The sequence below is a fragment of the Pangasianodon hypophthalmus genome, chromosome 28, assembly GCF_027358585.1.
Source record: "Pangasianodon hypophthalmus isolate fPanHyp1 chromosome 28, fPanHyp1.pri, whole genome shotgun sequence".
Classification (NCBI taxonomy): domain Eukaryota; kingdom Metazoa; phylum Chordata; class Actinopteri; order Siluriformes; family Pangasiidae; genus Pangasianodon; species Pangasianodon hypophthalmus.
Window position 1 is genome coordinate 5,653,699 of NC_069737.1, and position 23,629 is coordinate 5,677,327.

General features: G+C 38.6%; 1 long non-coding RNA gene across 1 annotated transcript in view; it reads left to right on the forward strand.

Moving 5' to 3' along the window:
* The window catches only part of LOC117596386 (uncharacterized), a 60,372-nt gene extending 44,297 nt beyond the window's left edge, over positions 1-16,075 (forward strand). The window contains exon 3 of the long non-coding RNA XR_004577517.2: positions 15,929-16,075. This is a non-coding gene — a long non-coding RNA (uncharacterized LOC117596386). The remainder of the gene's footprint in view (positions 1-15,928) is intronic.
* Positions 16,076-23,629: the final 7,554 nt, after the last annotated feature.

A 23,629-nucleotide genomic window follows, 5' to 3' on the forward strand; every position in this document is an offset into this window, starting at 1 on the left:
TCATTCCACAACCTTCGTGCCAGTACAGAGAAGTGCATTGATGCTTGTCTTTCTTGTGTTTTGAGGGATGGTGGGTCAAGGCAAGCCTTGAAGGACATGTGGTACAGAGTGGGGTTTGAAACGTGTCTTTAGGTCGGTGGATGTCGTTTCGGTTTTGGCTACGTAGACAAGTCTTATTTTTAAACCACAAGCATGTACAGGAACCCAGTGAAGGGAACACAGCAATGGTGTGAGGTAGGAGAACTTATAGAGGTCGAAAAAAAAGCCATACAGCTGCATTCTGGATCAATTGCAGGGACCTTATGGTGAGCGTGAGAAGATCTGCCAGAAGCAAGTCACAATAGCCCAATCTTCTGCTGTCAAGGTCCTGAAGAAGTACCTGAGTGGCTTTTGTGGAAAGAAATTCCAGAATCCTGCCTTCGAAAAGGAGGAATCTACATGACTGAATCAGGTTAGCAGCAAGTGTGCTGTCAAATGGTGTGATCCAAGAGTTCTCCAGGGAGATGGCAAGATCTTGATGTGGAGGTGTCTGCTAAATTGGTTGTCTAGTTCATCTAGCACAGTAGCCATAGGGCCTGCTTTGGTTCTTACCCTCTCTTTTGCATCCTTCCTCCCTACTCCTCCTTTATCCCTCAGTTCCTTCCTCTACCAGTTCCTTCTTCTTTTTGGTTGGAGTCACCCAGTTGATGAAGATGCCCTAGCAAGGGTGGCATTAAGCATAACCCCTTTGCCAAATCAAGACAAGGAAGACTTTCCAACTACTGTGTGTTGTACATATATAAAAAAAAGTGTACTCAAGGATCAAACACTCCCACTGGCTTAGAGGTAAGATGATAGTTTGACAGTAAGATTGACAGCAAATGATAGTTTATTATTTTGGTGTGTCTCCTAGGATACACATTCAGTTTTCCCACTGACCAGCCCTTAGACAGATCCTCATCCAAGCTCCTTCAAGTATGTTATGTTTACATGTACAGCATTTTATTATTATACTGTTAGATCTAGCACTTTATCCACACTAGAACTGTGTATTGGTCGGCGCTGCACTGTCTTTTACTGTGCCTAGTGTCCTGTTTTAGTAATTATTTTACTGTCTTGTGCTGTTTGCACATGTGCACTTTATGTAGTCCTGTGTAGGTCTGTGTAGTCTTATTTTGTTCTGCGTAGTCTCATGTAGTCCTGTGGTGTTTTATGTAGCACCATGGTCCTGGAGGAACCATGTGTACTGTGTACTGTACCAGCTGTATATGGTTGAAATGACAATAAAGCCACTTGACTTGACTTGGCTTGATTTGTCATTGTAGCTCCCCCTGGCCCACTAATCCCAGCCTTGATGTGTCTACTACTCAATGCCTTCTTCACCCACCAGCTATAGCTCCCCATCAGATCTATGGTTCATTTCAACATGGATCATATCTTTGGTGATCTCATTTTTGCCTTATGACCAAGTCTTGGGCAGTGGTAGATCAAGGCTACAGATCACAAGGTTGTGAGTTTGAATCCCACCATTACCAAGCTGCAACAGTTGGACCTTTGGCAAGCCCCTTAACCCTCAATTGCTCAGTTGTATCCTGTCTCAACAGTAGGTCACTTTAAATAATAGCATCGCTAATTGTAAAATGTAAATGATTAATGTAAGTCTTAAGGTTGTTTATAGGGCTATAAAATCTTCTCTGTTACTACAAACTTCTACTTTGTCTCCACACACCAGGAAAGGGTCTGATGGTTCCACGTGATCTCATAATTGTAAATATATAAGAATTTAGACAAACAAACTGGTGTAAAGTTTTAACAATGCTTAGGGTTAACTGTTAAGCCATATAAATACAAATACCAATGAATCTGATGTTTCTCATTAAATTTTAGATAAATTTTACACAAGAAACGGTAGGAAGGTTTAATGACCTAGACGTACTTTTCATCTGTTCTTAATTTATCATATTAATCCCAATGCTATGCCCATGTAAAAGCACTTTAAATAAGCTTCTCATTCTTAAGAGGTTAGGACATCCTGAATATATTTGAAGAGTAGACAACAAGACTTTTGTAACTGAAAAACATCCTCAAAGTTACAAAGAATGCAATGGCTTCTAAATAGCGTAATCCTGTACAAGGGCTGTGTACCGTACTTGCTGAAGTGCACTTGATGAAAATGTACCAAGTAGTAGGGCAGAGTTCCAAGTCAATGGATACAAAGTGACCTCGGAAGGACAGGAGACTAGTGCACAGACAGCAGATTGTTCTCTATCGCATTGAAGACCTTGGAATAGCACAGATTTAACTTAATTACCTGGTAGTAAAAAGAAGACTGCAGCTCGCCTCAGTGACCCCATCACCCCACGCACACACATTCCACCAAGCTCGAATTTATGATGTCTTCTGAGACCTTTTGATCCGGTAAAAATTGTGTATTAGCTTTGAGAGAGAAAAGACTTTTATAGGCGCTTTTAATGGAAATTTCAGATGTTCAATGGCAAAATTATAATCGTTCTTACGGCTGAAGATGAAGTCATTGTATCCTTAAAAGATCACAATTCTCAACTTTTGCTGGAATGAATGTTATCCATTTTGTTCAACTCCTAAACTATATTTTACCCATGTCTGTTACAGATACATCTGGGCATATAACTGCCTTAACCTTTGCAGGTTAAGTAAGGAATAAAACATGATGTGCTGTTATAGGCAAGTAATCAACAAAGTGGTGTGTGATGAAGAGGAGCTACTATCATCACCCCAAAGTTATTTTCCAATAACGGCACATTCTGAAGTGTTTTTTTTTAATCCGTATAATAATAAATATATAGTTACATTTATATTTATGGAAATATATAGTTATGGAACATCCTCTAGACAATGTAGTTTATGGTGGACAACACTTACTCAGACACTGAGTATTTGTGTTAGTAATAGTATTATTTCTGCTGTATTTGTCAACTGTCTTTATCATTCTCACTGAAACTGTACATCATGTTTTTTTGTTGTTTTTTTTTATAAGAGTTAGATGTTCAGGTTCATTTGACAATGTAGTTAAGTTCCTGCCAGGATAGTTTGGAAACTTAGCTTTGATGAGTCAGTATTTCCATTCCACCCTTAATATTGATTGCTGTACATATCTTTCAGCTTGGAACTAAAAGTTTTGGTCCATGCTTCTTTTTATTTTTTTTCTTAGTCCAGACACAATAACGAAATGATGCGGCTGCACTGTTGCTGGTTTTGGGTAATGAGTCTGGAAATATGCCAACTCTGTCTCATTCCCTGTGGATGTCTGTCCAAATTATTGAGATATATATATATGGTTCGTCTCAGGCCTGCTTGGTGTTTGGGTAAGATCCTAATCTGATTACCTAGGCAATGATCTACATTAGATACATTAATGGAAACTGTAATAGGCAGCAGTGAATGTAGCCCATCTTGTTAGTATCGATTCTCTTAATGTTAAAAGCACTTTACAACAAAAGGGAGATAGCCTTGTACTCTCTCTCTCTCTCTCTCTCTCTCTCTCTCTTTCTCATAGGTAGATCTGATGTCCTGGAAAAAAGCAAGTGTCTTTCCGAACCCAATGCCAGCAGAAATAAAGTCGCTCTTAAAAGCTGATCACAGGCCAAAACTATCCGGTGGAACATTAGTAACTGTTCATGGATCAGTGCTTATCAGGCGCTTACACAGCTCAGTGCATGGACAATCTTAATTAGCTATATCCTCAGAGGGTGTTGTGCCAATATAACTGATTTTTAATTACATCTTAAAAGAATTAAGTACAAATTTTAGTTAAAAAAAAAAATAGCTTGAAAGTGAAAACATTATTAAGCTATATTATTTTCAGTTAATTTTTTTTATAACTTACATTTTTTAATTAAAAAATCAGCATACACTGGGTATTAATCCCAATCTGACTTCACAACAAGGAAATAATTATATCATGATCAGGAACTAATTTTAATGTTAAAAATATTGTTTTATATCAGGTATCTGAGAATATCATATCACAGTAACAACACTTCTGGAATTTCTGAATATTGTTAATTATTTCAACAAGTATAAAATGATCATGCCTTAATGGCATATTGTTATGCTTTTATTAGACATTTATTTTACATAAAGAAGCACTTTCAACCATGTAACATGCAGTGACAAGAACTTCTCATGTAAACGGGTGAATTAGCATTAATTGAAATTTGAAAATATTTGGCTCGTTGCCCCTTCATGGTTGTTCAAGTGGAGAAGTTTGATAAATGAGCTGAGTCATTTCAGATGGCACTCTGTGTGTCTATTCACACATCACGTCCAACAGATGGCAGGTGTTTAATAGATTTAGACAAACACACATGAAGCTGTCTCTTCCAAGGGCATTCGTGTTTACACAGGATTTGATCCAACGCAGTATATTAATATTAATATTATACGAGATAAAATAAACCATACTATTATAGGATAGATTAAAGGCACATCAAAATTTTTACCAGTTTATTGTGTAACATCTGTGAGTCAGGTTATGTTATTGCGGGTGTAAACAGCCATTCCCTTGTCATGTTACCGAAAAAGTGCAAGCTCCTCCATCCTAAAGACTTAGCCATGGTGGAAAATTTACTGACTGTTACAAAGTGTTGACACTGGAGACTCCTTCCATGAATAAAATAAAATAAATGTGTCCAAAACCTCACCATATCAACAATTACCTTTGTTAAATAACAACACACTTTTTAGATAGTTGTGGGCACTACAGAAACAATAATACATCAGAACAAGCACGTTAAACTAAACCTGTACTGCATTACAGCTGGCGCTGTTGTTAGAGCTGCTGCAAATCATAGAAAATGAATCAACACCTTCTGAACAATCAGAATCAAGAATTCAACAGCACGGTGGTATAAGTGATATTACAGGGAAAGGAGCATTCCTCCAGATAACATGACAGCTTTAAATAGTGTGTCTTGTTGTCCATGCAAATGAGATTATTGGGAAGAGGAGAGATAACACTACTGAGGCTGCAGTCCTCCATCTTTCCCTCTCTCCTTCTCTCCCTTTCTCCCTCTGTCTGACATTTCCAGTCCTGACATTCTATGACATTTTACCATTTTGTATAACTGATTTTCAAGCTGGGGAATTAAAAGCAGAGCTAAAAGGAACATCGATGGCAAATTCCTCTCTCTCTCTCTCTCTCTCTCTCTCTCTCTCTCTCTCTTGCTCTCTCTTTCGGTTCCTCTATGTTGTCACGGATTTCTCTTTTCTCGTCTTAATCTGTTTGGATTATATAGCCAGCTCGTGCTGTCATTACCCAGCACCAGTAGGCGTATTTGTATCACGATGAGAGAAAGGGCTTAGACACACATTTGAGACCTTGGATGCTTTTTTTTTTTTTTCAATATGACATCATGACACTTCATTTTCAGCAAAAGAAAAATAAATACAGCATTGACAACAAAGAAAAAGTTCATGAACGTCATTTTGTGAGTGTGATTTTATTTACATAATATGAATATAATGTTCTTATTAGATTGGGTCTTTAATAAAAGGTGTCTGATGAAGTAGAGCATGGGCCAGAGTAGTCATGGTTGAATCCAAGGCATAGAAAACTCCATTTTAGCCTCAGCTGTTTAGTTGTCTCCATTAGCTTTATTTGAATGCAATTTAAATGAATTTTGCTATATTATCTGTTTAAACGTTTAAACTGGATTTCAGGCATATTTAAGTAGTTTTACATGGGAAGTTTGTCATGTCCATAGGGCCAAATTGTGATGGCTAGACGACTGGGTCAGTGCATCTCCAAAACGGCAGGTCTTGTGGGGTGTTCCCAGTATGCAGTGGTTAGTACCTACCAAAAGTGGTCCAAAGAAAGACAACCGGCATACTGGCAACAGGGTCATGGGTGCCCAATAAACAAGTGTTATTGATGTGCGTGGGGAGCGAAGGCCAGTCCGTCTGGTGCAATCCCACAGAAGAGCTACTGTAGCACAAATTGCTGAAAAAGTTAATGCTGGCTATATCCATCCGAATTGACGTCTTGGTAAAGATTCCATTATTTCTCTTCTGAAAAGAGGTTTTGCTCTTTTGCTTCAGTATATAGACACTCCAGGAAGTGCTCAATCTTTTCTATCATCTCCTGCCAACACCAGAAGAAACCAAGTCCAAGTTTAAAAACAGAACAATAAAATATAGATGTTGCTTAAAACGACAAGTCTAACACTTCGAGGGGTAACAGAGTTCCTGGCACAGGTAGTCTACATAGATGTTATGGTCATGTGACCTACTAGTGAACAAGTGCAAGCATAAGCATACGTGTGCATTGTGAAGGCGCTTCCATCTCTATCGTTTAGAGAGATCGCTTATCCTGTGCCAATCATAATTATGTAATAATAAAAATAATAATAATAATTATTATTATTATTATTATTATTATTATTATTATTATTATTATTAAGGAAATCTTATCCTGACTGAAGAGTACTTTAGCTGCATGTAGTTGAATGTGTGCCATAGTTAGCTGTGTTTAGCCTCATTCATCTGTGTTTAGTTGGGTTTTAACCTCATTTAGCAACATTGGGCCTCATTTATCAAGCTGGATATGAATTAATTAATTATTTGTAAATCACAGATTTGGTGTTTATGAAAATCCCATCATTTCCTGAGTGTGCGTAATTTTACACATAAGAAGATTAACTAATGTAAACCTCGATTGATTGGCTTCAGATCATATAAATCATAATGAGTTACTGTACTTTTATATGCGGTTTATCCTGTCAAGTTTAAATGGCTTGTTCACCTTTTATCTACTTTACCTTTTCCATAATTTGGCTACAGATTTTGGCCTTTCAGGTGCTGTTAAATAATATAGATTTTTATTGGCATAGACGTGAGAGTAAATAACTCTTTTTGCAATTTACTCAACATTTCCGCTGTGTAAGCTTTGCCTTTTATGGAGTTTTGTGGGTGTCATTAAATGCAAATCAGCTGTGCCATGTAACCTGGTAATTTAGCAGCCTTCTGTGATTGCATTTTAGCATATTTAATTTCTTTTCAGCTGCATTTTATTTGCAATTGCATTAATTTCAGCTTTGTTAGCTACATTTTAGCCTTGGCTGCTTATCCTTTTTGTGTCTATGTACAATCCCATTTATATTTATATTTGTTTAGTAGATAGTTTAGCTGGCAGCTTTTATCCAAATTGTCTTCCACGTATATCAGACATTTGAGAGGTAAGCATCTTACTGGATTTGAATGGATTTGAATGCAATTTTTTTTAAAACTGCTGAGTCAGCTATTAAGTCCAGCGGTAGACCAATGCCATATCCAGTATCTTTTTTTTTGTTCCATTTTAGAAGCTCTTTTAAAATGTTTTTCCATTAGAACATTTGGTGAGTGGGATCACCTATTTAAAAAATGCTGTCTTTTGTTTTCTGTATATTTCTGCATCACTATACATCTTTGACCCCCATATTTATCACGTCATATTGTGAGATATTTATCTTCTATATGTTCTGATGTATTCATGATCTTTGTCCAGGGGCAGCAGTTATGCAGATGAGTCATTTTCTGTACAGTGATCTTAATACCACCATCTCCATCATGGCCTGATGCCTTGCTGATATTACAGCACAGAGCAGAAAGCCTGGCTCTTGTCTTTTTTATGTCTTTTGATCCAGCTTCATTTCAAGAGCTTTAATGCTCCATTGGAAGCTGGCTCGAATGAGACAAAGGCTCTTAAAAGCTGGTTTTCAGATGTACAAGAATGATCTGATTCGTCCTGCCCACACAAGGTACCTGAATGTTTTTTTTTTTTTTTAAAGTGAGCTTTGCTGCCGGATCGTTCATTATCATAATGAGCATGCAACCAAATATAGCTTCAGTTACAGCCTGAATGACAGGAGAGCAGTTCCATGTGGAAACGTACCTACAGTGAAAGTCTGTATACTGAACTTTATTCTTATTTTAACACTAAACCAGCCATTATTGATCATGTCTCTGGAGTTGGTAATTGGCTCGGAGTCGGAAGACAGAAGAGCCCTTGGTCATGGCCGTGCATGCTTGGATTTGATTCTGCTTCAGCTAAAACCTCTTAAAATGTAAGTGAGAGCTGCAAACATTACTAACAAGAAAATCCAGAATTTTTCCACAAAAAAATCCTAGCATATATCGCTACATGGCATGACGCAATGCTAACATCATACATAAATGATGAAAATGTAACTGAGAACTGCATTCAGCAGAATTTATAAGCAAACAGTTAAGTGTATAGGTGAACTCTCTATTATTTAAAACTAGCACAAGTACATGTTGTGTCTGCAGTCCAGTTCACGTCAGATGTTGATAATAACTGTCTACAATTGTAGCAAAAAATATTTCTTGTTGATTAACTGACTATTTTGTAGTTTTGACATAAAATAGGCTACACACTTACTACTAACATGAAAGGAAAACATCCAAATGGACTTGCTGGTCATTTTAAAAATGTTTTTTCACACACCTGTTTTCATCACTTTGTCTGAATTGTAGGAAACTCGTTGGCTTTAAAGCCCCCTCTATACCAGTCATATCAATGACAAGTTGTTAAAAATGGGAATATCAGATCCTTCCCCTTTATTCCGGGATGGTGTAGTGTTCAAAATGAGCAACTCCCACGCCAGCAAGTTAATCCAGCACCTTTAACCAACCAGTCCTGTGCCTTTTGATTCAGTTTCTCAGAATCAGCACCTTCTCCACCGTCGAGCCAAAATCTGAATCATAATTGATTGCAATCGAAATCTAAACTAAGTTGGGAGCTTCTTTGCTAATGAATTTACCCAACCTGGGAGGCAAATTAATCTCCTCCGTATTGACGCTGGGAAGCTGAGAGATTAAACGTCCAGGAGATCACAGTGTGCTCAGTTCGAGGTCTCGGCCATGTCACTTCTCTTTGGGAATAATACAGTGTATAGAATGTTAAACAAGTGTTAACCTTCTGTTAAAGACTTTTGTTAATGTTATGTTAATGATGCTCATGTCAATGCAGAAAGGATTATGATTGATTAGATCTGAGTACAAATGAAATAGCTTGTAGCTATAGTAGCGCTGTATAACATATGAAACGATACATGATACACGATATCAAGTGATACAGTATGTTTTTGCTATAAAAGCTCATAATGTTGAAACTTACACAAAGCTAGCAATTTAGCAACATGAGTCATGCTGGTAGCATGCTACATTAAATGAAATGCCTAGCACAGAGAGTTCTTTGGTAGATAGCTGGCTACTTGTTGAAAATTGTGTGGCATTTTCACATGGTAAATTTTTCTACTAAATATTTTTGTGAAAACTAGTGATAACTAGCATTTGCCTTGCACCTTTGGGGTTGGGGGTTTGAATTCCGCCTCTGCCCTGTGTGCGGAGTTTGCATGTTCTTCCCGTGCTTCGGGGGTTTCCTCCGGGTACACTGGTTTCTTCCCCCAGTCCAAAGTGTGTGTCCAGGGTGTCCCCCGCCTTGTGGCCCGAGTTCCCTGGGAAAGGCTCCAGGCTCTCCTGTGTAGGATAAGCGGTATGAAAGAGGGATGGATGGATGGATGGAAGTCTGATGACCTGCAAAAGTGAAAAAAGGAGGATATCTCAGTTAAAGATTTCATTCTGAATGTGGCGCAGGAACATCACAGACATTTTGACAGTCAATATCTGATTACAAACTGAATTGATTAATGTCCATTTCGCTACGTCACATAACTATTCAACAATTTGATTACAGCGTGGCATTCACTGTGTAAGGAAATCACACTTAGCTAGCAAGGTTTCAGAGTGTTTTTAAAGAAGATAGCATAGACAAGGTTTAAAAGTAAATAAAAACATTTCCAAATCGTTTTAGTGAAATATTTATGGTTTCCTAAAAGTTGAGTTCTCAATGTATGTTGTAGGTAGACACAACCTAAACACGTTTTTTCAGCTTTTCTGGTTGTTTGTCAGAATATAGCGACATCCAATGGGTTTTTTCCCAGAACACCACACAAATTATAAACACAAAACATCAAGAGTATGTAAATGCTTAAAATCCTGGTGTACTGTTTTTAAGCATAAAATTCGCCCACCTCTCCATTTCATTCGGTTGTTCACATAACCACAGGATCTTTGCTACTTTGAAAAGTTTAACTTGAGGCTTGTCCTTTGAGATCTGTTGAAAATCCTGCTGAACACCATGTACACACACACACACACACACACACAGGCACATTATCTACCCACTCTTTCAAATCTCAATCAGTTGTCCTCGCATGGTAGAAAATTAGCATCCAAATTTCAGAGAGTTTCATTGCAAGAGCTCATTATTGGCAGCCAAAGGACAAATTACACACCCTTATCTCCTTTCAGCTCCAATCAGTTACTGCCATTAACCAGACCAGTGCATCAAATTGCCGACAAGTGTTGTGCCAACTGTGCACCAAATATCACTTTGATGAGATTGCTAACGCAATGTGCTGTGCTTATGTGATCTTGTTTTTTGTTTTGTTTTTTTATTCCTGACTTGCCAAACCTCACATAGACCGGTACATCTACAGTAGGAATGTAATTGAATATGAGTGCATTATTCAGAAAGAACAGATAATGTGTTGTAAATATATACAAATACAGATATGAATAATAGGAGCACTATTATTATTGTGTGTGTGTGTGTGTGTGTGTGTGTGTGTGTGTGTGTGTGTGTTTATAAAGCTTGCCAGAAGAGTTCAATCTTGAGTGGAATCTATTTACTATCATGTGGGCATGACAGAGTGTGGTCAGATATGAAGCTCGCAGGACAAAGAAAGACCGGTGATGTATGATAATAACTATCACAGTGGTTTAAATTAAACTTCTAGTTTGTATAATTTTTTGCGAAATAGAACCAAATAAATTTGGTAGAAAATATCACAAACACGTACAAATAACAATAATAATTGAGTTAAAAAAGTCTTGCGCACTTCTCCAGCTGAGTTCAATTAGTTACTCGAGTGATGTAGCTGAGTTTGAGGAACTGTCAGGGGCAGAATTCAGAGACGACGCTGATAGTGCTGATATTTCTAGCTTTCCAGCATTTCTAGTGGAAAAAAAGAAAGGAAAAAAACCATTCTAGTTTAGGACATACCCACTTCGGGTTTAAATCCAAATAAAGATACAGATATGGATGTTTGGAGCACTAAACAGATACAGATACAGATAGCGTCATTGCGTTACATGTCAAATCTATAGGTTGTAAGTAAGTGACCAGTGAATCAATATTAGTTGTTTCATCTATTTACTGGCCTGGCGAAGTCATTAAAGTGTAGAACATCACATTCTCTATTTTCAAGCAACAACCAACAAATTAGACAAAACAGTAAAGCAATTATCATACAAATAAAGCTACTTCTGATAAATACCACAGCATTAGTCTTTGTCTTCAGCTGACTCCGGTACCGCTGCTTCTTCATGGATAATGCTCATGATACCACTGACATTTATCCTCAAATCTCAGATTAAATATTCATGCGTGAAAGAACAAAACAAGAAATTAATCACAGGAGAAAAATAAGCATGCACGTTTTCCCGAGCTTTTGTGGCCACTCTTAAAAGGTCTACAGCAGAACGCCATCCATCCTCGGCGTGTCGGAGAAGTCCTTTCCGTAATCGCTCGTCACGGTAATTAATATCAGCTTATTGAGTAAGGTAGAGTCATTATCTCGGTTTGACCGTGACGATTTATCTCCGTGTGTCGCAGGGTGACAGCAGCGGGAGCCGTTTACTCCGAGCAGGTAGAGATCGATTGAGGGCTCGCTGTGCTGCTCGTCTGGAGGCTGCCTGCGTTTCAGCTTTTACAACTTTCTCACTCCTGAGATTGTAAGCTAGATATACCTCCAGCCAGGCTTTGAGAGTCGTTTTGCCAGTGAGGATCAACTTGTAAAGTATTCATTTCATTTCATTTTTGTTTTTTTGTTTGTTTGTTTTTAAATCAGAAATAGTTTTAGCTCTTAAATCCAATTCCTGGAGGCCTGAAGCTCTTCCAGTTTATTTTTCTTGCTGCAGTGTACAATATTCAGCTTATCAGGTGTGTTACAGAAAGAATACTTGCTGGAACACTAAAGTGTTCACCTTAGCAGCCCATTAAGACCAACATTTTATCATTGTATTAAATACACTCTATTTATTTGGTTGCTGACATTACTGACCATCAATAACAGCACAGAAAATAAGGGGGAAAAATATCCAGAGTGTAAAATTAAAAGTAAAAAATATATAAAGAAAAGTGATCAAGGTGATCAAGAAAAGTGATTAAAATGTTAAAATGCTAAAAAAAAAATAAAATAAAAAAATATATAAAAAATATGAAAAAGCTACAAATGATAAAAAGGGAAAATATGAATGAATAAAAAAGTAAATGTCAAGTAAATTTATTGTTAATTTGTTCATTCTTATTATTTTTAATCATGTAAACTCGAAGATAATGTTGAAAATAAAAATGAGAAAGTAAAAAGTGATAAAAGGGGGAAAATACGAATTCATAAAGACGTAAATGTCAAATACGATTTTTTTTAAGTCGCAAAATAAAAAGGATTATAAAATATTAATATGAAGATCAATGATGAAAGTAAAAATGTTACATTGAAAGGTAATATTTAAAAATTTAAAAAATGTAAAATGATAAAGGAGAAAAATATGAATTCATAAAAAAGTGAATGTAAAGTAAAATTTAAATAAAAAGAAATATAAAAAAATAATGTTAAGTTCAAGATCTATGGTGTTAAAAGTAAAATGTAAAATTAAAATTTCCCCTCATACCACCGTTATAATATTTCTGTTCAGCTCCAGCCTGAGACTTGATAACTGATTGTGTGTGTGTGTGTGTGTGTGTGTGTGTGTGTGATGGGAGTGTAAAGTCAGTGGCCTCCAGCTGCGAATGTTTCTCTCAGAAACAGCGAGTCTCATCTGGGCTGCAGAAAGCCTTAGAATTCCTCATCAACTCCAGATACAAGAGGGAAGCAGATCTGACACTCAAGTAAAAAAAAAAAAAAAAAAAAAAAAAAAAAAAAAAAAAATCAAAAATAAATAAATAATATACTCTAAATCATCAGAGTGAATATGACTGGTGTTGTATTCATTTATAAAATAGCTCTTTTGCTGGCACAAGCAACCTCAACTTAGCATGACTGGCTTAAAAAAAAAAAACTCTTCAGCAAAGTTTGGCTTGCTCTCCTGGCTGGCTCACCAAATAGTTATACCAAGTGTAAAAACTGCTTTTATAATAAAATAAACAAATAAAAGAGTGATTTGTCGAAGGGAACCACTTCTTATACAGAGAGATGTTTCCATGTTGGAGCTTTTCAGCGTCTCTGGGCCGTGATATAAATCGTGTGAAGTAAATCGTAATCTAACAGTCGTGATTTCTCTTTAATATTCTGCTTCCTGCAGTTGTGACGGTGTGTTGATTTGCTCCACCTCAGTTCTGCTGATGTTTATTGATCAGTAAATCTGATCATGCTACGACTATCAATATTCTACAGCTTTGCTGAACACTACAGTGCTGCAGAGGAGGAGGAAGTGGAGGAGGAAACATTTACATTCTCTTTCATTATATTTCTGCATCTTTCTCTGTATCTTTATTTTTTTTTTCCTCATGTTCTTCCTGTATTTTTCTCTATTTCCAGTCACCTCTTGTCTCTTTCATTCCCTGCCTTTCCTCCCTCTCTTTCTCTAGCTTCTTTTGTCTTATCTATACATACCTGTACATCCTCTCCCTTTCTCCTTCCATCCTCTCACTTGTCTCATTTGTACTGTTTCTCTGTGCCTCTCTTTCTTTTTCCCCCTCTCTATCTTTATTTTCTCACTTTCCTTTTTTCTCAGTATCTCTTTCAATCTTTCACTTCTTGTTCTCTTTCTGTGCAGAGGACTATTGTTGTCTTTCTTTAGGGCGGTAGGACTCGAGTCCAGTCTCCAAAGGTTTTCTGTATTGACTTGGACCTGTCGCAGACTTATTGGCATTTGTACTTGTATTTGTCTCGGCATTGTTCCGTTGGCAGATAATTTTTCATATTTTAAGCGTTTAGGTCTAGAGAGAAGCAAACTGGTCTTCCAGTAGAATAAGAAAATGTACTTTGAAATGCGTAAAAGCGTCTAACAACAGGCTGAATAATTTTACATTTGATTTAGAATAATCTCAAAATAAAAAATATTACATCTCTTTTTTGCATAATCAAAGTACATGATTTTCATTTGCTAAGATAACATTTTTTTTTGCAGTGTTTATAGATAGATAATTCCATATATACTCCTACGGTTACCTTGAAGAAACAGGACACACACACACACACACACACACACACACAGTCCAAATAAAAGCCACAAATATACACATGCTATATGGGTTATTTTGACTATTCTGACACACTGTTTAACTAAATACACTAGACAAGACAGTACACACTGATTATGTATCTGGACTATCACTTTTTTAATCCATAGACATGTAGTCGCCATGCAGTTAAACCCACTTCAAGTAAAAATTGGGATAGTCTTGTGCAATTTTATGTGCAATGTGAGTAGACACCATAAAGAGCCATTGACTTGCTGCCATTTTGTCGAGGGTGCAGTCATGATCCGCTATATCAGACACCATATCAAGAGAGAATAAAAAGATTCTGGCTACACAGAATTGTCCAAACCTGTCCTAAGTATGTATTAATGCACATAATAAGCTGACTAGCTTGTCCTTCATTTGAGTTAAATTACACAACCACTCTTAAGGCTAGTTATTTATGTTGTCAGAGTACCTAATCATGGGATTGGGCAGCACACTGGAGCGTTGATTTGCCTGGTGGAATAGTTAATAAATGTAAAATTTGTCCACCACTGACATTAGTATACGATTTGGGACTACAGGACTTTGTCCTTTACAATACAGACTACTGCCCCCTCCTGGTGTGGAGAGTTGTTTTGGGCTCACAGTTGTCAAAAATAAAAAAATATTAAATACATTAAGAAATATGTCAAAAAATAGAAAAGGTTTTGTCACATGACATAAGAGAAAATGGATTGTACAGGAAATGGAGGAGAGAAAGAGTAAAAAGACAGACACAAAAAGGAGAGTGAGAGAATTACTCAGGGAGAAAAAGGGAGAGACAGAGAGACAAGAGAGAGATCAATATTTATAGATAGACACAAAGACAAAGACTGAAGGAGAGAGAGAGAGAGAGAGCGAAACAGAGAGAAAGAAAGAGACAGACAGAAACTAGAGAAACAAACAGAATGGCATGGAGGAAAAAGTATTAGAGATAGAAAGAGGCAAAGGATTGTAGTGAGAATGAAACAGAAGACAGCAAGAAAGAGTGCTAAAGCCCCTCAAAGCCCACAATCCTTCACTGTGTCCACAGCAAAATCCCTCTGATGTCCTCATGGTGTGTGTCAAGACAGAGGGAAATGTTGAGTCCTCCCTGCAACGCCCAGACAAAGAGCAGTGTGTGTGTGTGTGTGTGTGTGTGTGTGTGTGTGTGTCTTGGTGTGTTTCTGTGTATTATGGTACACATTTCTGTGTCTTTCATCCACCACTCTGTTTTTTAACGACCAGAAGTGGCAGTCTAGTTTTCTGGATACACTGTATTTTAGCTAGACATTAGCTCCGGAGATGTATACAACCTCGAGGAAAGCCTCTATATTGAGTATGAGCTCTGAGATTACATTTATTAAGAAAGTGAATGAAAGCGAGAGAGAGAGAGAGAGAAGAACATAGAGATGCACTAAAGATAAAAAGGGGAAGTGGAGAGTGGGATAGAGAGGTAGAATAAGAGAGAGAGAGACATAACATTTCCATTGTGAGATGTGAAACTTCATTCTAGAATCAGTGCACTCATCTGTCTGCTGTCTGACTCACTAAGAGTTTTTAAAACCACTAATCAATTTTGCATGAACCCTGACCCCATAGTGTGTGTGTGTGTGTGTGTGTGTGTGATTATCTCACCAGGAAGACAACATCCTGTTCACACACCGACACCATGGTGACCAGTGACATCATGGAGACAGAAATCCTCATCCCTATATAAACAGTTAACTTCAGAATTATTGGCACCCTTTATGGAAATGAGCAACCATGAATAGCTGCAATGCAATACGTGATTTTTTTTATTTATTTTTTTTTTAGATGAGGGTGAAGTATAGTTTTCTTTTAACACAGTATATTTTTAAATAAATAAATAAATAATTAATTAAATGGTGGTTTTAAAACTATTGGCAGCCCTCCACCCCCTGTATTGTATGATAAGGTTGAGGCACGTGTAGAGGGATTCAAAGGGACCAGGCCTCCTTTCTAATCAGTTCAAGTTCCTTTATATTCTTAGGCTTAGGGGTGTAATGATCAGATAATTTGGTTCGATGCATCGATTTGAAAGGCAAATGACTGAAATTAATCATGTCACCACTCATTGATTGATTTTTATAGATTATAATTGATTAGAAATCAATAATTATTGAAAAAAGGATAGACAATTGATCATGAATATTTCTAAACTGAGGTGCAAATGTGATGGTGATTTGTCTGTCACTCTGATACTCTACATCATCATTCACTAATTAACAGTAGGCGCACCCCAGATTCTGAACAACGTTTGCCACATATCAATCAGAGGCTACTAAATTAAATGGTATTGTATTGTAGTAGCTTCAGTACTATCTTCAAATATTGCATTGTTGCCTTACAAATCAAATTCATATAACGTATCGTATGTGGAAGCCTGAGGATTAGACCTCTACATAGGCTTGTGCATATGGACTGCCTTCGACAATTTAGAAAGATTTTTATAATAAGTGGGCTTCATTTCATAAAGCAGGATCAGAACAAATTTATTTGTAAATCATTTGTAGGAGCATTGGCAGAAGAGATATGGTATTCATGATAATCCTGTTAGTTCCTATAAAAATCCTGTTGTTGCAGATAAAGTACATGAAGTATGATTCACTGTGTGTATGAAAGAAAGAAAGAAAGAAAGAAAGAAAGAAAGAAAGAAAGAAAGAAATTTTGTCATATTACTTTGACCCATATTGACTTGAAACCCTGGATTGGTATAAGATCAAAGTTTGTTAATGATTGTCAGCTTGGTGAAGTTTGGGAAGAACACAGCCATGGCTATTTCACTCCTAGAGACCTTGCTCAAGCTTGGTGTGGCTCAACCTTCCAATCAATATCACAAAACCTTAACCATTGAACCAGTACTGCCTTCAATCAGCAGTGACTCTCTGGGACTTAAGCTCACAAACTTCTGGTCACTAGTGCAGAAACATATCCACTCAGCAGCTACCATTGCTAGTTTGAGGTTCCTAGAGGCACTGCAATATCCAATATCCAATGTGTGGTTAAATGAAGTAACGGTAACCATAACTTCCATCTCCCTGCTCTAAAAATGTATTTAATTTGTAGTCCCCATGGAGAGATTGTACCACATTAAATGAGAGGAGAGATAAAAACAGATAAAACACTTGGTAGGCCAAGATACAAAGCCAAAATGTTGAGCCATGAGCCCAAAAGATAGAGATGGGAAGCCTAAAGGCTAAGACATGAACCCAGACAGGCAAAAATGTGAAGCCAAATGACCAAGAAGTGAAGATAAAAACAGAGACATGATGCAGAATGAACAAGTAGGTAGAATCATGAAGCAAAATGGCCAAGAAGGGAAATAAAAGGCAGAAATGTGAAGCCAAATGGCCAAGAAATAAAAGTAAAAGTAGCGATGTTAAGACAAATGGCCAAGAAGCAAAAGCAAAGATAGAGATGTGGAGTCCAAATCCCAAGACCCAAAGCCAAAACAGAGAGAAACAAAGCCAAAAGGCAGAGCAGTGTATCAAAAAATGAAAAAATGAGACTGCTGTGTCCCTTGTAACAGTGCTTATAAGCACTACTACACCAACACAGGTATGATCTGATGTGTGTGTGTGCGTGTGTGTTCTATGAAAAATTGATGGGTGTATGCTACCGTCTGAGAAGATGGAAGATGCAGCCGGGGCCTTTGAGACAGCATGTGTCTCATGCATGAAAAAAGAAAAGCCGTCATGCTTGGAAATTGTATCATCCTCGCCACCCTCCCCCACTTTTTCCACTACGTATTTCTTCCCAAAAAGCACATGATGCTGGAATGACAGAACGGATAAGAATCCTTCAAAGACTAGGCGAATTTAAAGCTCTTTTCTCAACAGGAGCTGAGATTCGGTTCATTAAAGATATATGGTTGGTGAGCAACTGATTAGCAAATAGCTAAAAAGACACACATTCGCTATGTGGGCGAGTGGCTAATCAGCTTTCGCGGGATGGTATTGACATCGAACTGTTCCACATTTTACATTCACAATCGCCTCTTTATTTTTCCATCTCTCTTTGGCTTGACACCATAATGACATGACGGTGGAACAGAACGGAGCTGCTCGTAATTAGCTTCCATTTTGTAAATGAAGCTATCAGGAGGAAAAAATGACAGGATTTCACACTTTCCAAATTAGATTTTTGCAGGTTGTGCCAAACCAAGTGTCCTTGAATGCTTCAAAGAAACAACCCTTTTCTTTTTTTCTCTCTTCTGCCGTTTTCTCTCATTCAGCACAGGCAGCGCTTGACAGACCCGCCGCTTTGCTCAGGTGCAGATTATGCTGACACGCTCATTTGTTCCACTAATGACTTTTAACTGTGCTGAAATAGGAGTGACTCTAATCACAGATGAGTGATCACCAGGATAGGAGCATGTGAGAGAAATATAGAAAAGATGGGGGGAGAGAGAGAGAGAAGATCATGATAAGATATCCACAATGACCTCCATTCCTCTCTTTCTCTCATAGCCTCTATCACTCTTCTGTACATACAAGTACATGCAAAGGTACTCTATCATGTATATTTTCAGATGTAAATAATGTAACCGCTAAGGAGTGAAGAGGGAAATGAGAGGAGGTTGGGGGTATTAGGGGATTGGTGAGGAAAAGTAGGATTATGGGATTACTGTGGTCAAAGGTCTTAGAGTGTGTTAGATGCGTAAGAAAGGTTTAAAAGAGAATATAGATCATTAGAGATGCATTGAGGGGTAACAGGAGTAGGACGGTGGGTTAAGGTCGAGTTAGAAAGGGTGAACGAGTGTAGGTGGAATTTGGAAAGGTTTACATGGGGTTAGAAGAGTTAGAGTGGAGTAACAAGGTGGTACAGGTGAGGGGATTACAAAGGATACAGGGAGTTTAGATGGTAGGATAGGTGGTTAGGAGGGGTTAGAAAGGTTTAAAAGAGGTTACGGAGCATTAGATGGGCTTGGAGGAGTAACACAAGTAAGAAGGTGGGTTAAGGTTGGAATACAGGGGGTAAAGCAGGCAGGATGAGGGTTTTACATGGACCGAGAGGACTGAGTGTAGAGTAGCGAGGTTGTGGGAGTACAGAGGAAAGAGGGAGTAGGTGGTTAGAAGGGGTAAGAAAGAGAGAGAAAGTTGGGAGTTTGTTGGAGGGAAAAGGGTTAGATGTAAAAAGGAGTAAAGGGAGCTGGAGAAAGAGCAGTTAATCTGTCTAGAAACAGGGCAGAGAGGTTTAAAGGTACGAAGTTAAGAAGGGAAACGGTAAGAATAGGTTAGTAGGTACGAGAAGGATCCAGTGGTGGTGGGAGTTAGAGAAATGATAAAAGGGGTTACAGATATAAGGGGTAAATGGAACCAAGCTTATATTTGCTAGAAGGTGTAAGACTGGGTTGGGTGGGGTTTAGAGGAGGTAGGAATGCAGTTGGTGTTATAAAAAACGGTAGAGAAGTAAGAGGGTGGGTAAAGAGGGGGTTGCGGGCAGTTATATAGGGTAAGAGGTCAGAAATAGATAAAGAGAGGTAGAGGGTTAGAAGGGGACTAAAGCTGTGGAAAGTGTTGGGTTAGCAGGTTAAGCAGAGGTTGGACATTAGACAGGTAAGAAGGGGTTTAGATGGGAAAAGGGGGGAATTATGGAGGTTTGTGGAAGAGTTAGGGTACAACATGAAGGGTTAGTTGGGTATGGGAATATGATACAAGGAGAAGGAGGGGTTAGTAGAGAAAGTAAGGGTACAAAAGAGGGGTAAAGATCATAAGACAAGGTTAGAGGTGGTAAGACAGGGTTGGAAAAGTAAGGAAGGATGAGAGGAGGTTAAAGAAAGTGAAGGTTTGTGAATACATGGTGGGGATAAGTGTGAAAAGTGGGGGGGTTAGTGGGTGAAGGTGAAATTGGGAATGTTGGAGAGGCAAAAAGGGGGCACTAAGGGTAAGACAGGGATAAAATGCAGGAGGGTTAATTGTGTAAAATGTTGGGAATATTAGAGCAGTAAGAAGGAGGTGAGAATGGTGAGAGAGGGTAAAAAGTATTGTTGCTTTACATCCTTACCTGCTTGGCATGAGGCATGACTATAGCTTTGAACGGCCTCCAGTTTGTGCTGCCTAGGCAAGAAAGTAAAGTAAAAAGTCAGGGATTGGTGGAGCTACAAGAGGTTATAGGAGGTTAGAGGAGGGGTAGAGGAGGTTTCCTCTCTCACTTTCCTTTTTATTTTGTTTCTCTCTCTCTTTGCCAGTGTGCAGTAAGAGCTGTAGGCACTCACACTACAGCTTGTCACTTTGCAGCATGTCAGCAGTCATCAAAGAGTATCTGCACTGAGCCTCTCTATTTCACTACAGTGAGAAAGAGAAAAGAGAGAGAGAGAGAGAGAGAGAGAAATACAACCTAATGAACTGCATTCATACTTGGGTGAAGTATTCAGTTTGATGCTGTTTGATGCTACACCAGGAATATTAACCTACATCCTCTCTCACCCTTAGGCTCGTGCAAGTCATGTGATCCATCATGTTTGACTTTCTAATGTATTGCAACACGAGAGCGAGGGGGAAGAGCAAGACAGCGAGGCACAGAGGGAAATCTCTTCATATGGAGCCTTGTAATGGTATATTTGAACTAGCCTGTTAAGTCAATACAGTGCCGTGAGTCTGCACTGTTGCCGTTCGCATTTCAGAGGATTAGTCAGCCTACATGCTCACTTCCTTATTCGCTACAACATAAACAAGAAGTGACATTTGTCCAAGGATAATATGTATTCAATACCACTCAATAGTCTCAGTTTATTTACTTCGTTCAAAGCAATGAGAAGCAAAAAGGCCAGAGATTCGAACCAGGCTTTCAGGAGTGAGCCATTAGCATGGCAGCCATGATGGATGGAGCGCTTTCTCTGTATTAACCGCTACGTTAAAAGTCATTAATCCTTTAGGAAGTGCTTTTCACATCCGACCCTCCCTAAGGAGCACGAGAGACAGAAAGAGACTTGAATCTCAGAGCATGTTATGTGAATGTATGCCGCAGAGAGCCAAAAGGCGGTTTACGGTTTCTGTTTAAAGAGCGGTCGTGTCCCAACATCCCACACAGAGCTCACTAGCTGTGCTTACTGCACCATGGTTTAGCTCACACCAACACTGTCACTCTTAACCCTACTGTAGTGTTCACTACTTAGCAAACGCTCTGTTTCTGTCCACCTTCGGCACTTTTGAATGTGAAGAGCACTTCCTGTGTCTGATATACCTAATTCTGTCATTCTCATTGTGTGTTTCTCTTTCCCTCACACTCTCACTCTCTCTTTTTCTCTTCCTGATTCTCTCTCAGTCTCCATACTACCCACACATTTTTTATAGACAGCCAAGGGATCAATTTTGAACGAGAGCTCCTCTTGTCTCCTGTCCTCTGAACTTTGCCCTCTCACCTTCTTGCCTCTGAAGATTTACGCCGTGTGTTAGCCCGGCGATGTGCCGTAATCGACTCCAGCAGTGCCAAGAGAGTGCGTGGGCGATACACTCATCTCTGATCTCTACGGCAACCGCTTCCAAGTTGCTTCTCATAACAACCGCATCTGGACTGCGTGTGCTTTACAGTCCATCTACAGTTTTGGAAAGAACTCTCATCAGAAGAGTCAAATTATCCCACCAAATCCCAAAACCATCACAACAGAAAGCAGTCAAAAAGCCACGTCAAACTAAAGGCTAGGTTCTCACGCTTCTGTGAGTTATCATCTGAAAGGCTGGAATGTGCATAGCTATACGTGTACTGGGGGCCTCCTTCTCATAACCTGAAATTGCATTTTTGTAATCCAGGCCCCTTAAGGGCTCATTACCTAAGGGCTATGAGTAATCAGTTCCATAACTAGTAGTTAAATTCAGTTGAAGTAAATAGTAGTGCTTCTGGAAATCCCACATCATATGTCATACTGGCCGGTCACTGGAAAGATAGCAGAATGTTTGGGCATTTCTTCTTCGGAGAATGACTTTTCCAAGCTGACTCTCAACAAAACTCCCAAATATAATCTTTCCACAATAAATCATACCAAATCATAGAGTTAACCCCACCCTGTCCTAAAAATTCAAACAGAGTATTTCGTTGTCCGTGAATGTTGTGTTTCTGTAATTGCAATATATCCTGTCACATCCATTACCAGCTCAAACTATCCTTCCGATCTTAATATTATTGTTCTCGGTCTCATCATAGGCCTTTTGCATGAATGTAACACCACACCACACCCTTTTTTTTTACCACATTTTTTCCCAGTTTGGTCATTTTCCAATCCCTGCCCACTAGCTAGATCTGCTCTATCACTAACAGCTACCAACCAGGGAGAAAGCAAGTACTTCCTCCAAGGTGTGTGAAGCCACCACATCTTTTCAAACTGCTGCTCATGCTACATACATACACAGCCGAACCCTCAGAGGAAAGCACTATCTACGCTCTTCCACATACATGAGCTCACAGACTCCCACGATTGGATAGTGTCACTCTGACTGACAGGGAAGAGAGTATGCCATCACTTCCACTCAGTTCCATCGAACATGGCCAATTTTTTCTTTTGGATTCCAGGCCCGAGGATGGTTGCGGTATTGTTCCACAATCTCGTGGTATTGTACAATCTCGCAATCTCTCGCAAATGCTTTTCTACTGCTCCACTTGGGAGCCCCTTACACGCACACTGGTCCTCTTACTGTAATGCGCCTCTAATGAAATGTGTTAAAATAACATTCTTCCAGAGCAGAAGCTAGAACACAGCTGTATATGTTATATCAAATAAATATGCTATACCAACTATCCGTGGTGGTTCAGCAGGCTCTGGGCTATGGATCAGAAGGTTGTGAGTTCAAATCCCAGTGCTGCTGAGTTGACACTGTTGGGCTCTTGAGCTCAAATATAAATTGCATTGAACAAAAGTGTGTCAGATGAATATATATGTAAATATAAAAGCTCAGCCAGCCCAGACACACACACACACACACACACACACAGGGACATGAGGTGACCTTCACTAATGATAAAGTGTGTAAGCACTTTCATAACCCTGACCCTACAGGTCAGAGGTCAGAGTATGTTCAAGGGTACAGGAAGGAGGCAGAACCGGGTCATGACATATAGCTGAGAACATGTGAGCAGGGTGTGAATAATTCATAGGGCAGGGGGAATATTGCTTGTGTAGTGAGTATGTGAAAGAGAATGTGAATGGATAAAGCAGCATCCTTTTTTTTTTTCTTTTTCCGTTTTCGTTTCTTTCCTTTTCTTTACATTGTTTTTAACTCAGAGCCTCTCAATTACTGAATAATTCTTACAGTTTGTATCTAATACACAATATCCTGTCTATATAACAAACATACTCTAATGTAGATTTACTCTGTGTATTGC